The sequence below is a fragment of the Leptopilina boulardi genome, unplaced genomic scaffold (genome assembly GCF_019393585.1).
Source record: "Leptopilina boulardi isolate dan_hultmark-lab unplaced genomic scaffold, ZJU_Lbou_2.1 LbouV2_351, whole genome shotgun sequence".
Taxonomy (NCBI): domain Eukaryota; kingdom Metazoa; phylum Arthropoda; class Insecta; order Hymenoptera; family Figitidae; genus Leptopilina; species Leptopilina boulardi.
This window is the reverse complement of record NW_026137920.1, coordinates 2,625,377-2,635,300: the sequence shown is the minus strand read 5'-3', so window position 1 is coordinate 2,635,300 and position 9,924 is coordinate 2,625,377.

Below are 9,924 nucleotides of genomic sequence, written 5' to 3'. Positions count from 1 at the left end.
GATTCTTTTTCTTGAAATTCCTCAATTTCCACTAATACACTATCTTTCACTTCATTATTATACCAATCATCTAAATCGGTAGAGAGAGAAAGAATTGAATTTTTTGTACTAACATGCTTTATATCATCAATCATTTCTCCTTCTTTTAAACTTTCAAATTTACCATAAAAATTTACATTTACCTTTAAATTTAAATGCTGAATTAAATTTTCCTTAACTTTTTTAATTGTAACTAATTTTGCATCCTCCAAAAAATGTTTCATATATTTATGTTTTAAATTAACTATTGAACCAGTTTTAATTCGACTTTTAAAAGCATTCTCTAAATTTTGCCACTTGATTCGATTATCACTCTCATTTTCTTCTTCTTCCTCTTTCTCTTCTTCTTCTTCTCTAGTAGCCGCCAAACGTCCACCACTTTTTTCTAATAACAATTGTTGAAATTTCTTTTCAAATGCTTTCAATAATGATAAAGATGAAATGACACTACGTTTTTCATGCACATGTAAATTTTCTCTGTTCTCTCGAAAATATTTTTTCACTTTATATACATATACTACGTTTATTCAATTTAATTAATTGTTTACACTCTATGGGGCATGGTCCATCTTCCCTTTGACAAATAAGCTCATAAGCATCTTTTGCACAAGTGACAAATGTTTTACAAAGCTTCGAATCCATTGTTCTGTAAATTTTTATTTTTTTTTAAACCTATTACTTAAATGTTTCAACAAAAATGATTTTTACAATATATTTAACACACAGTTTATAGAACACCCCCACCACTTAAATCACTTTTTTTAAAACACGTTAAAAAAAATTTATAAATAAATATATACGTATCTTAATCCAGAAATATTTCGTAACGCATTAGTTAAAGAAAGAAATATGACAAACACATTTTTTTTTATTTTATTTATATTATCAATGAAATTTTATACTTACCACTTCCACTTTGACTTCACAGAAAAAACTGTGGGAATCGTACAATAAAAAAAATATATATATATAACATTACTCACCTTAATCGATAAAAATATTTCTGAGAATTGTTTTTTCAGAATAACCCCCCCTCTCCCTTCCCAAATACTTAGTCATAAAAAAAATGTTACCAAGCAATTTTTTTTAACAAACCCCCCCCACCCGCATCTCCGCTACGATTATTACGCCGACCACCTTTTCACCCGCAAATCCCCCTTTAATGGCACAGCCCTGGCCTATCACACGGACACGCACCTACACACATTTATTCACACCCACACAATACTAATTGGTCCAGAACCGGCACTGTATATCTACTTATCTATTACAGCTTTTGACGAACTAGACAAACTTTTAATTCGAACTGATAAAAATGTAAATCACGTTGCCGTTGGTAACCAAAAAAAAGAGTAACGATACTTATTGTTTATAAAAAATTCTAATTTATTTATGACACAAACTGTTAAACGTAGACACACTTCCAAATATTTTTTGTTTTTTTATAAAAAATAATAAATATTTTCAATATAATTTTGCAATGCCTCGAAATAAAGATTTTGAAAACTTAAGTAAAAGAACTCAATTGAGGATTGCGAGAAGTTTAGCAGAAGATTCGCTTAGTTCTGAAAATTTATATTCAGTAAGTGTCAAAATAAATTTTACATTATTTTATTTTAATGAAATTTTTTATTTATAAACATGTATAAAAAATTGTAAGTAATTAAATAACCATGTAAATTTAAAATAACTTAATTTCCATATAGTGCTATATTTGGTCAGGGCGTTTATTTCCATCGAACAAAACGATAAAATATTTTTTAGATATAGAGAGATTGAATGATAAAAATCTAAATTTTTATAATTAGGTTGAAAGTGATGGAAGTGAAAACACTGATGTTTCTATCAACAATGAAATAAATAATGGAATTAATGAAGATGAAAATTGTGCGAATAGTCATACTGTTGATGATGATGATGATGATGATGATGATGGTGAATTAACGGAAAATGGTAAAACATACAAAGTATTTCAGCCCCTACACTGAAAAAATTTAATAGAAGTAATTGTAATTAAAACAGTCATTTCTGGATTTAAATTCAAATAATTATTTTTGAATTACATTAATTAAAAACTACATATTAGATACGTAAATATTTATTTTAGAAATAGTCAAATATATATAAACGCATATTCATTTGAATCAAATAATGCTCTTCAGTGTAAATGAATATCGATTTTACTTGAAAATTAGGTTAGGTTTGAAATTTAGGTTCACTTTTTAAATTTTTGGAATCAAAAATTAATTTTTCTAAGAATGGAGATTCTAATATCCTTACATCTGTTTTTAAAAAACTCAATCTAATTTGACAAAATTTAAAATGCATGACATTCTTGTGTGTCAAAATTTTTATTTTTTAAAATAAATATCCTTTAGAACTATTTCGACTTCAATTTAAAAATCATGATTTTAAAAGTCACAAAATGAAAATTTTGAGAATTCTGATAGTAATAGCACTTACTCTGATATTACTGATTCTTCTGATGATAGTATTGTTTCTGATGTCGATTATTCTTCTTCTGACAATATTGATTCCGACGATGACAGTATAGCTTCTCATGATGATAGTATTTCGTCTGGTAATGAAAGCATTGCATCTGATATAAATAATGAAGAAAATAAAAATGATATAAGAGAAACTCCATTATTTGAAGGAGCTCCTTTAACTATCGAAGAAAGCATATTATCCATACTTGCCTTGGTTTTGAGATTTTCATTATCAGGTGTAGTTCTTGCCGCAATTTTGCAATTAATTTCCTTGCACTGCCCTGAACCAAATTTCTGTCGATCTAGCCTGTACACTTTTAAACAGTATTTTGAAAATTTACACTCCCCTGTCACTAAACATTATTATTGCCCGACATGTCTTAATTCTCTTGAGAATGAACTTTTGCAATGTCCTCAGTGTTCAGAAAATAGAAACTACTTTTTAATAGTTTCCATCACTGTGCAACTTCAAGCACTTTATTTAAGACCCGGTTTTCATCAGAAATTACAATATCGTTTTAATCGCGAAAAACTGGTTAAGGAAAATATCGAGGATATATATGATGGAAACATATACAAAGAATTAAATCAACCAGGTGGATTTCTTTACGATAGAAACAACATATCCTTTTCATGGTATAAAAACGGGGTACACGGTTTCAAATGTTCTAAATTTGCATTCTGGCCTGTATATTTAGTTATAAATGAACTTCCATATAAAGAGAGGTTTAAAAAAGAAAACCTTATACTAGCCGGAATGTGGTTTGGTGATAAAAAGCCTGAACCCAACTTATTCTTATTTCCTCTTTATGATGAAGTGAATCAAATACATAATGGAATTGATCTTCAATTTCCTAATAATGAAAACTTAAATGTCAAGGGAATAATCATTTGTGGTTCTTGCGACCTTCCAGCAAAGGCTCTTTTCCTCGATATAAAACAATATAATGGGAAGTTCGGGTGCCACAAATTTAAACAAGAGGGGACAAGAATAGGAAAACGTCAAGTTTATCCATATATGAGGAACATGACACTTCGAACTGAAGCAGAGACATTGGATCATGCTCAAAGTTTTGAATTCGGGGTAAAAGGTCCATGTATGCTATCTTTGCTACTGTATAAATGGATCACTACTACATCATTAGATACTATGCATATGGTATTTATTGGTATAATGAAATCTCTCATGAACTGTTGGTTTAATTCGAAATTCGCAGGAAAAAATTTTTCTATTTCAGAAATGGTAGCAGTTGTTGATAAAACGATAAAAAATCTTACTCCACCAAATTTTACTCAAAGACGCATCCTTTCAATAGAAAAAAATTAAAGTATTGAAAAGCATCTATGTATAAAATTTTCTTCTTTTATCACTCTCTACCTATTTTAGAGGGTATACTTCCTCAGCAATATTTCGAGCACTTTTAATTATTAGTAGGCGCTATCTATTTGCTTTGTCAGCCAAGCATTTCAAAAGGAATGTTGCAAAACGCTTCTAGAATGCTACATGAATTCGTCTCGAGGTTCGCAGGCCTTTACGGAGAAGAAAACATGACTTTTAATCTACATTCATTACTTCATTTAGTTGATATCGTAAAAGATTTAGGTCCTCTGTTTATTTATCAGTGCTTTGCTTTTGAAGATATAAACGGGAAATTAAAAAAATTAATCCATGGTAGTAAATGTGCCCAACTACAGATTTATTTTGGAGCTTCCTTATACATAAATACATTTACATTGCATAAAGAGTTACTCAACGAAGGAAGCAAAACATATCAGTTCTGTAAAAAGTATCTATCTCCGACAAAACAGATGAAATTGCAAGTCATCGGGAATTCTGTGCACATTGTAGGAGGACTTTCTAAATTACGAGTTGACAATGATATTCTAGCACTTCTCTTAAATAAAGGAATTAACGGTTCAAAACATATTATTTTTAAAAATTTATTCAAAGATGATATTTTGTATACGTCGGAAATATACACACGAGCAAAGCGTACAAATTCGAGTTACGTAAAAAAAATTTCGTTCATTTGAACGTTCAAAACTTTTGTCTCATATAAATTCTAATATTTTATTAAAAATCCATTTAACGAAGAAAAATATGCGTCGATTTTGTAGAAAATTTAATAATATTTTACGTTGCGGTATTAATTTTAAGGTTAAAAACGTAAGATACTTTTCACTTAGAAAATTAAAATAAACACTTTCAGTTAAATTTTTCAAATTTCAACCATTTTAAAAAAATTTTAAAATATCTTAATTTGCTACAAAATCGAAATATGTATATTTTCCTTCCTTCAATGAGATTTTAATAAAATATTCAAGGTGTCCCGCAAGAATGAAAAAAATTCCCTGATTCTTTCCTGATTTTTCCCTGACCTTCATTCTCTGAAGTATTAAAATTTTAATTTAATTAACCTGGCATTCAAACAAGTGCAATAACCAAAGCAGGTAAAAATTTAATAATATAGCTTCCTCATGGAGGAAGTATTGTTTTACTAAAATTTTTTGAATTCAATTTTTTTAAGGATATTTATATTTTTCGACCTCAGGAATTTAAAAATCACATTTTTAAAAAATCTCGTTCCGTGTGTATATGTGTATAAACATAACATTTTCATAAATATCTAAAACTCTATAAAAGCTAAAAAGTAAATTTTTTTTTCAAATTGTAAGGTCTCACTGTCGGACAAATAAGAAGAGTAATTTGACCCAAATCAATAAAGTTTAACTAATTTTTTCTTTTATTTTAAAATTTTCAAAAAATCGCTTTTTCCCCATTACTTTATTAAAATGTATTGACACATGTAGATATTTTTTTAATTTTATATAATTTTTCAAGACGCATTTTTTAAGTTATTAGTGAACATTCTATATGCATTATTCTATCTAAAGTTATTAACATTTTCAATTTTTTGAATTTGGAAAAACTTGACTTTTTTATATTATTCATTTAAAAATCTTTACTTGACTTTGAAATTATAATAACTAGCTTAGAATGTAATTAAAGCAAATGAATTAACCTATTAGCAAATATTTTCTTAACTATTAATTATTTTTATTGAATTGATAAATTTAATGTGATTTTTAAAACCAAAAATCGTCATAAGGAAGAAAAGTGTTCATGGCACAAACACATTTCTTCCTTCATGAGAAAGCAATTTACTTCTTTTATAAAGAAGGACCTCCCTCTTGTTTTTACTATATATATTACTTCCACTTGTACTAATTACTCCATTTGACAGTACATGATAAAAATTGTGCAATATTTTCATAATTAAATTTTTTATTTAAGGCCCATTTTTCTTGGCGGAATTAACAAACTCTAATATTGAGGAAATATTAGAACTGGAAGTTAAACTGGATTTAATACCAAGAAAGTTGAAATTGTGCGGCAAGGAATACAATCTTCAAGGTATAATTCAGTATTATGCACCTGCATTGCCACAGAGACATTCTGACCATCAGACGATCGGTCATTATACATGCATAGCACTGCGAAAAAATAATACTTGGAAAGAATTAGACGATCAAAAACCTACAAAATAGAAACCAACATTAAAAAAAATACGTTCAATTCAAGACCAAGTATTATCATGTACGCTTGTTGAACTTCGAGGTGTTAAATTATTTTTAAATACCGAGTAATGAGTTAATTTTATCAATTATTTTATCAATTAAAATTAAACTTTTAAATATTTTAAAATTCATGTTTAAAAATACAAGCCATTATAAAATTCACACCTTCAAAAAAGGCAAAAACTAATCAAATTGAAAAAATACTATAAATTTCAGGATACATTTTTTACCCATCTTTCATTGTCCATGGTGGCCAATGGTAAGGGAAAACCTGGATGTCAGGGAAAAGTCAGGGAATTTTTAATAAGTCATGGAAATTTTTGACAAATAAAAATTCTTTGATTTTTAATAAAGAAATTAAAGAAAATGTCAGGGGATTTCTTTGATTGATTTTAGTGGCCATCATGTTGTTACAAATTATTACAAATTTTTAAGTTGTAAAAAAAAATAAAATAACAAATCCACTCCGGGATAAAAATTAATTAATAATACCTACCCTTCTTTGTATAACCAAAATTAAAAAAGCGATCAAGTTTCAATTGCACCTACTCAACTACTCATTCCATAAACTTGAAAAACGATCAAAGTTAAGGGGGCCTGCTTAAGTTTGACGGTTATAAAGTTTCTGAAAATGTCCCTTCCCAGTGTACACGTTCTGTAACTGTTCTGAAATATAAAGGTAACAGTGTTCTAGAACATTTATTATCATTTTATTATAGAACAGTTCTACCCAGGTAGAAATTTCAACCCGGTAATGGCAAGTCACTGAGCAGTTTTTTTAGATACTGGTAAGTTTGTGATCAGTTACTGTCCAGAAGAATTTGAACAAAAAACGTGTCTAGTTAAACTGTTCAACCACTTGTCAGTGACTTAGCAGATTAATATTAGTAATTAATAAATTAATTAATGTTATTAAATAATAGTAATAAAACGACTTAGCAGTCGTTTATCAGAAAGGAAATTTAATTCCTTGTTGAAAACTATTTATTTGGTGTATAGGGGTTGTTTTTTCTAATAGGGGTTGAGTTTCGAAAAATAACTCTTTGACCAATGAAAAGCACATAAAAAGCACAAAATTTTGGTGGGGTCAGTTTTTTATTTTTATATTTTTATGCTTGAATAAAAGGGGGTGCTAGCTGTACGTCCAGCTAGCACCCCCAACATAAATAAATAAAAAATATTTTTTAACGAGTACAAAATTTTTTAATTGGGTACAAAATTAGCACATAATTTTGGCATATTTGAATTTCCGATTTCTGATAGTGGGGGTGCTACCTGGACGGACCTGTATGTTACTGGTGTAGTATTAATTATACAATCAACTATAAAAATTTCTGTCTTCCAATTAAGTGTATAGCCTTTCTCAAAAACATGTTTTAGTTTAATTATTCTAACTTTATCTCCTATTTTAAATTTTGGTCTCTTTTTCAAAGTGTTTACAAGTAATCTTTTATATACATTGAATAAAATTGTTTTCTCATTGTTTTTATTTACATCTTTTGGTTTTAATTTAATTTTTCGATGTTTAGTATTTTTATAAGATAAAATTAAGTTAGATAAAAAATTTAACCAACTATAATGTCACTGTAAAGTAAATTGCATCCACATTTTGTTTTTTATGGTACAATTAAATCGTTCACAAATTGACGCTTTTAAATTGCTATACGTAGAGTACATATTAATTTTATCGTAAGATTTTTAAAGTGAGTATTGTAAAATTCTTTTCCTTGATCGACGTGTAAATTTTTTGGTATACGCCCTTGATCCAGCACAGACATCATTGCAGCGGCAACGTCTTCACCAGTTTTATTCTTTACAGGAACAGCCGAGGCAAATCTTGAGAAAATATCGATGACAATTAAAATGTATTTGTAGCCTTTATTTTTCCTTCACATATGTCGTCATTTCTACAAGATCGGCTTGCAAACTTTCATCGATTGCTCGAAAATAGAATTTTCGTCTCAAATAATTTCTTCTCATAGGCTTGTTTAATTCTTTAACGAGAGCTTCTTTTTCCGCTTTCATTTCTTTTCAATCGCTTTTAGTCTATATTCAAATTAAGGAATAAATTCAGAGTTCAAAAACACTCGTTTATCTAATTCATCATATTCTTTTCATGAGGTTTTCAAAAACTCTTTATCAAGATTAAACATTAGTTTTGTAATGGCGGAAGTAGTTTCATTAACTTGTTGTCTCAAAATTGTAATAATATTATAGAATTCTTCTGCATCTTTTTCTAATAAATTTTTCACTAATTTTAAATTTATAGCATCATTGTTTTCTGAAGTTTCCGCTACATTAGATAATTTTTTATTCTCAATGTTGAAGAGTCCTTCGGGGTTACCTTGAAGCCAACACCGGGAGGACCTTGAATTGAAGTTTCAATTCTCTTAAAGAAACGTCCAAATACGTCGACAGACATTGTTCAACTTACGTATTTTCAATTTACAATTATTAATAAATAATATTAGCTTCTCGCACTTCCTCATTGATGGATATAATCTCATTATTGTGACTTAAATTTCCTGCTGTTTCAGATGCAAACAATAAAAGTAAATGATCAACCAATTCATTTGGATCATCCCAATAGATACAATCAAATTTATTTTCTTTTCGAGCAATCATATACTCTGGGATACCTCTACCTGAAAAGCTCTTACTACCACTTTTTCTAGAAAAAGGGTACTCATTGGCTACTCATTGGGTGATTTATACAAAGAAAAAAAATGACATTATATATTTTAATAGTTTTGGTAATCTTCAACCACCTAAAGATCTCTTAAAGTATTTCATTGTCAATAATGTAATGTACAATCATAGAAGATTCCAAAATTATGATACTTATATATGCGACCATTTGTGTTTAAAATTTCCCTGCAATCAACTTAAGTTAAAAAGTGTTTTTCTTTTGTATAAATAAAGATATAGAATACTTTTATCGTTTAATTAAAATTTACCATCAATATTAACGAATCATTAACTTTAACCTTATCAAACAAGTCATCTATCTTGGAAGTACAGTATTTTCTACCAATTAAATTGTTGCCTCATAAGAATTACGCACTCGGTTTCGTTGAATTTCTTACTTTTAATTCAATTCCAAATGTAGACTTTGGATCTAATAAGTTCTATGTTGATGAATAAGAAATGACTATACCGACTGGTTGAAACGAAATAAAAATAGTTCAATTATTAGCATTTGAACCTCAAATTCTTAAAGCTGGTAAATTTTATGAATCTAATTTACCAGTGTCTATTATAAAAGTTAACGCATTACAAATCGAATGTAATATTATAACTGATGCGTATATATATAGTCAAAAGGTACACACTATTCATGAATTTTTTTCTACTGTTTCACCAGGATATAAAGTAGTTGAAGTATATTCACACGTCATTTACTTACCTATCGCCGTCAAGACCATTGATCAAATTCAATCACGTATTGTTAATTAATACGGAAATCTTGTGAACTTTCGAATAATAAATAATAAATAATTATCATTAGACTGCATGTGAAAGCTTTATAAATGGGTATCGCGTTTTTAATCGAAAACTAGGTTTTGGCTATAAGAAGAAGCCAGAATGCCAAAAAAGGTTCAGTTACAAATCTCAGATCAAGGTGCTAACACCTCAAAATATTCAACTGTTGATAAATCTAGGGCTCAAAGTGATCTAACAGACAAAACCAAAAAAAGAAAAGATAATAAAAAGATTTAAATTAGTTCGCATTTTTGTTGTTGTTTTCCTCTTTAGAAATTTAAATATTTTTTTTAAGAGAAAATGGAAGAGGATGTTCTAAGTATTGAAAAACCAA